The sequence below is a fragment of the Bombus huntii genome, unplaced genomic scaffold, assembly GCF_024542735.1.
Source record: "Bombus huntii isolate Logan2020A unplaced genomic scaffold, iyBomHunt1.1 ctg00000269.1, whole genome shotgun sequence".
NCBI lineage: Eukaryota > Metazoa > Arthropoda > Insecta > Hymenoptera > Apidae > Bombus > Bombus huntii.
Genome location: NW_026099479.1, coordinates 10,001 through 15,000, shown reverse-complemented (window position 1 = coordinate 15,000; position 5,000 = coordinate 10,001). Strand labels below are relative to the sequence as shown.

The following is a 5,000-nucleotide window of genomic DNA, read 5'->3' as shown; positions in this document are numbered from 1 at the left end:
AGCGGGTGATCTCGCCTACTCTGAGGTCGCTTCAAACGTCACGACGCGAAACGAAAATTCGTTCGTGTCGTGTTTTGCGTAGACTCGTAGAAAACGAAAGCTCGGAAAGATTCGGTGCGAGAGAAGGTGGTGTGTGTGTGTGTATTTCTCTGTGCGAAAATCGCCTCAAAGAGAAAAAAAATTCGAATAGAAGGAGAACACTCTCTATTCGATATACAATATATATGTATGTATGTATGTACGAGCGTTTTATGCATCTCGCCAAAGTGCCAAACTTCGTTCGTCGTATCATGTTCGAGCTAAGACTCACGCAAGACATCCGTGTAACGATCGTCCGGTTTTTAACGTCCGTCCTCTTTTTCTCCTACAGCCGTTTCTCTTCTCTCGACGATTCCAGCGGTTCCCGGTACGGGAACTCACGCAAGTGAAAAAGCGAGCGAGACGTACCGTCGGGTGGGTGTGTGTGTTCGGGGACTGGACGACCGGCGCGACGTTAGGATGCGCGGTCCAGCGATAGACGACGAAGAGGCATGGGATGACCAACACTCTCTTTTCTCTATTCTCGAAGCGTCGAATTGCCATAAAAAAAAAATCACACGCGCGCACGACATAGTCGTACGCGCGTGTATACCTCGTCTCTCTCAAAGTTTTTTTCTCGAGCCTCGCCAAAGGGGATCGTCTTCTTCCTCGTCTACGATCTCTCCGACGACGACGACCGTACGAACAACTTCGTAACGGACTCACATGCGCATCTTCCTCGGGTACAGAAACGCTGCGGAAAACACCTCGAGCTTGTAGTTACAGCAGCACCCGTGTATAGCCGATCTTAGACACACGCTAGTTCGCACACGCGTTACATATATAATATGTAAGATTTCCGACGAACGTGGCTTTTCGGGAGCCAGGCGCGCGGGCAGAGAGATACACGACGACGGGGAAAATTCGTCCCGATACGAGTACGTGTACTCTCCGATCTCCGCGCGACGCTGGGGATCATACCTCCCTAAGTCGTCAGAGCGCTCGAAGAAATCTCGCGTGTGCGTTCCCGGATCTACGGCTGATACTTTCGGGGCTTGTAAAAAAGCACAGAGCGTGTAAAACGCAACGACGACCCATCGATGCGACGGTCCTCGTTGTTGTCAGTCGCTTTCGCGAAGAGACGGAGTGGGCATTCGATCCCTGGGGCTGTACGAGAGTCTTAAGAAAAGACGGTAGATTATGGCAAAGTTTCGCACGCCATCGAGTTTAGGTTTTTTTTTTGGTTCTCTCTTCTCTCCTCTCTCGACCGAGTTCCCATATTTGCTTTCTCTCTCAGTCTCGCCAAATATAATATTCTTTTAAGACGACGTCGGGGGCGCGGACCTTCGTGCGTCGAACACCGGCAAACGTAGCATATATCGCCTGATATGAAAAAAAAATCGGTCACGAGGAGAACACTACGAGTATATACGTTCGATAACCGATACACGAAGCGGTGCATAAGCGGGCGGTCGCCCTCGTAAGGACGACTCACGACGCCGCGAGCACTCACGCAGGTCCGTGACCGGTTCTCTCCGCTCTTATTCGTATCCCTTCGTATACCTTCGTCCGACTCTGAAACGTTCTCTTATAATTTTTAAGAAGAACGACGGCGGGTTGTCAAGGCAAGAAGGGACAGAGAGAGACAGAGGTAGAGTTTCGTAGTCTCCCGTGAACACGATAGATTATATATCGAGCATGCGTACGACTTGCACGGTCTCTGCACGACCGCGACGAACGCCGACGAGCGTCCAACAATCGCTCGTACGTCGCGTATGTTCTCTCCGTCCGCTCTTATTCGTATCCTCGTTCTTGTACCTTCGTCCGACTCTGAAACGTTCTCTTATATAAAGAAGAACGACGGCGGGTTGTTAAGGCAAGAAGGGACAGAGAGAGACAGATACGGAGAGTAACGATACGCAACGCAAGCAGTCTTAGGTTTACGTGAGCAACCCTCAGCCAGGCGTGGTCCAGGAATTGTATCCGTGGACCGCAATGTGCGTTCGAAATGTCGATGTTCATGTGTCCTGCAGTTCACACGTTGACGCGCAATTAGCTGCGTTCTTCATCGACCCACGAGCCAAGTGATCCACCGTTCAGGGTAATCTTTTATAAATTTACAACAGTTCAATACTCAAATGTACTCTTCTCGGTTCTAGCGAAGCCGAGTTCCGTCACGTTCGACCAACGGGAATCGAACGCGCAGAAGTCGCCATAGGATTGACGACACAAAAACGTTCGAAAAAAAAAGAAAACGACGAACGCGCGAAGATACGCGCGTTCGCCGGCCGGGCGTAAAGTACATTATGATATATAACAACCATCGAGATCGAAGCTCCGTTCGTCAGGAAACGACGGGGATATATACACCCGATTCTGAATCCTCTGTACAGCACACGATCTCGCGAACGAGTAAGCACGGTGGCTAGCCCATGTTATATATGTGTTTGATTCTACTCTCTCGTCCAATTATTCAAGAAACAGCGCGCGTGCATCTCTCCATCGTTCGGGTGATAGTAAAGATTCGATGGGATTCGCGCGGCCGTCCGCCTCGAGCGGTCTTTCGTCCCAATATCCAGAAGCAGAGTTTGAAAAACTCTAGCGACGGCACGGGTGTCCGACTCACGACATCGAGGTTTCGAAGCCGGCGATCCCCTCCGAACGGATGGCGACCACGCGACCGACTGAAAGCATGAAAAATCGACGAAAGATAGAACACATCTCCGTTCGGGTGGTGTTTTTTCTTTAAAAAAAAAAAAAAAAACACAAAATTCGATGGGACTCGCAGCCATCGTCCTCGCGCGGTCTTTCGTCCCGATATCCAGAAGCAGAGTTTGAAAAACTCTAGCGACGGCACGGGTGTCCGACTCACGACAACGAGGATAGACAGCCGGTCCCCTCCGAACGGGTTATGCGATGATAAACTCGATGAAACTTTAGTCTCGTTCAGGTAGTGTGTGTCTTGTAAATCAAAAATTCGATGGGACACGCATCCATCGTCCTCGCGCGGTCTTTCGTCCCAACATCCAGAAGCAGAGTTTGAAAAACTCTAGCGACGGCACGGGTGTCCGACTCACGACAACGAGGATAGACAGCCGGTCCCCTCTGAACGGTATATTATATATGAGATGATAGACGACAAACTGGATGAAACTTTAAGTCTCGTTCAGGTAGTGTGTAAATCAAAAATTCGATGGGACTCGCATCCGTCGTCCTCGCGCGGTCTTTCGTCCCGATATCCAGAAGCAGAGTTTGAAAAACTCTAGCGACGGCACGGGTGTCCGACTCACGACAACGAGGAAAGACAGCCGGTCCCCTCTGAACGGTATATTATATGAAACTTTAAGTCTCGTTCAGGTAGTGTGTAAGTCAAAAATTCGATGGGACTCGCATCCGTCGTCCTCGCGCGGTCTTTCGTCCCGATATCCAGAAGCAGAGTTTGAAAAACTCTAGCGACGGCACGGGTGTCCGACTCACGACAACGAGGATAGACAGCCGGTCCCCTCTGAACGGTATATTATATATGCGATGATAGACGACAAACTGGATGAAACTTTAAGTCTCGTTCAGGTAGTGTGTAAATAAAAAATTCGATGGGACTCGCATCCGTCGTCCTCGCGCGGTCTTTCGTCCCGATATCCAGAAGCAGAGTTTGAAAAACTCTAGCGACGGCACGGGTGTCCGACTCACGACAACGAGGAAAGACAGCCGGTCCCCTCTGAACGGTATATTATATGAAACTTTAAGTCTCGTTCAGGTAGTGTGTAAGTCAAAAATTCGATGGGACTCGCATCCGTCGTCCTCGCGCGGTCTTTCGTCCCGATATCCAGAAGCAGAGTTTGAAAAACTCTAGCGACGGCACGGGTGTCCGACTCACGACAACGAGGATAGACAGCCGGTCCCCTCTGAACGGTATATAATATGAAACTTTAAGTCTCGTTCAGGTAGTGTGTAAGTCAAAAATTCGATGGGACTCGCATCCGTCGTCCTCGCGCGGTCTTTCGTCCCGATATCCAGAAGCAGAGTTTGAAAAACTCTAGCGACGGCACGGGTGTCCGACTCACGACAACGAGGATAGACAGCCGGTCCCCTCTGAACGGTATATAATATACATTATGCGACGGTAGACGATCAACTAGACGAAACTTTAGTCTCGTTCAGGTGGTGTAAAAAAAATTCGATGGGATACGCACGCACGGCTGTCGTCGTCCTCGAGCGGTCTTTCGTCCCAATATCCAGAAGCAGAGTTTGAAAAACTCTAGCGACGGCACGGGTGTCCGACTCACGACATCGAGGCTTCGAAGCCGGCGGCGTTCCCCTCTGAACGAACTTCGGCTAGACTAGTTACGAATCGTTGCTACACATCGTCTTCATCGTCGTCGTCGTCGACATCGACATCATCATCATATCATCATCATCATCATCATCATCATCATCGGTCATCGTCGCATAGCGGGCCAACATCCACGCGATGCGTCTTCGTTCTAGGTTACCCGATCCACGAGTATGTTACACGTGGTTTCGTTATTTCGAACGAAACGACATACGAAGAGCACACGCCCTTTGGGTAGGAAGCACGTTTCGAGAACGACGAGAGTTTCGATGAAAGAGACGAGAGAAGTCGACGCAGAAGGTATCCATGGATCTTCGAAGAGAACCTTCGAAGATGTATATCGGTATCCTTTCGCTCTGCGCGACTCGCTACAAGTTCTTTCGCTCTCGTCGACTCGTTCTAGACGCTTCGTTCGATCCCAAAGAGGAGTCTTCGATATGTCCCGTTGCTAGGAGGAGAACAAACGCAACACAGACCACGAAACATAGAAGAGAATAGGCGAGCATGATCACTCCGACACGAGGCACTTTAGAGATTTTCTTATTAGTTTGCATGGACTTTTATATTTCGTTTGTACGGTTTCCACGATGCAAATACGAAATACGAGATCGTGACGGCGGGTCTTTCTGTGTACGGCCTCTCGCAGGCG

General features: G+C 50.0%; 1 non-coding gene and 1 pseudogene across 1 annotated transcript; both read right to left on the bottom strand.

The window, feature by feature from the left end:
• The window catches only part of LOC126877892 (large subunit ribosomal RNA), a 4,842-nt pseudogene extending 4,813 nt beyond the window's left edge, over positions 1-29 (bottom strand).
• Positions 30-1,967: 1,938 nt separating this feature from the next.
• LOC126877888 (5.8S ribosomal RNA) lies at positions 1,968-2,122 on the bottom strand. The gene has a single exon (XR_007695424.1). It is a non-coding gene; the product is annotated as a 5.8S ribosomal RNA (ribosomal RNA).
• Positions 2,123-5,000: the final 2,878 nt, after the last annotated feature.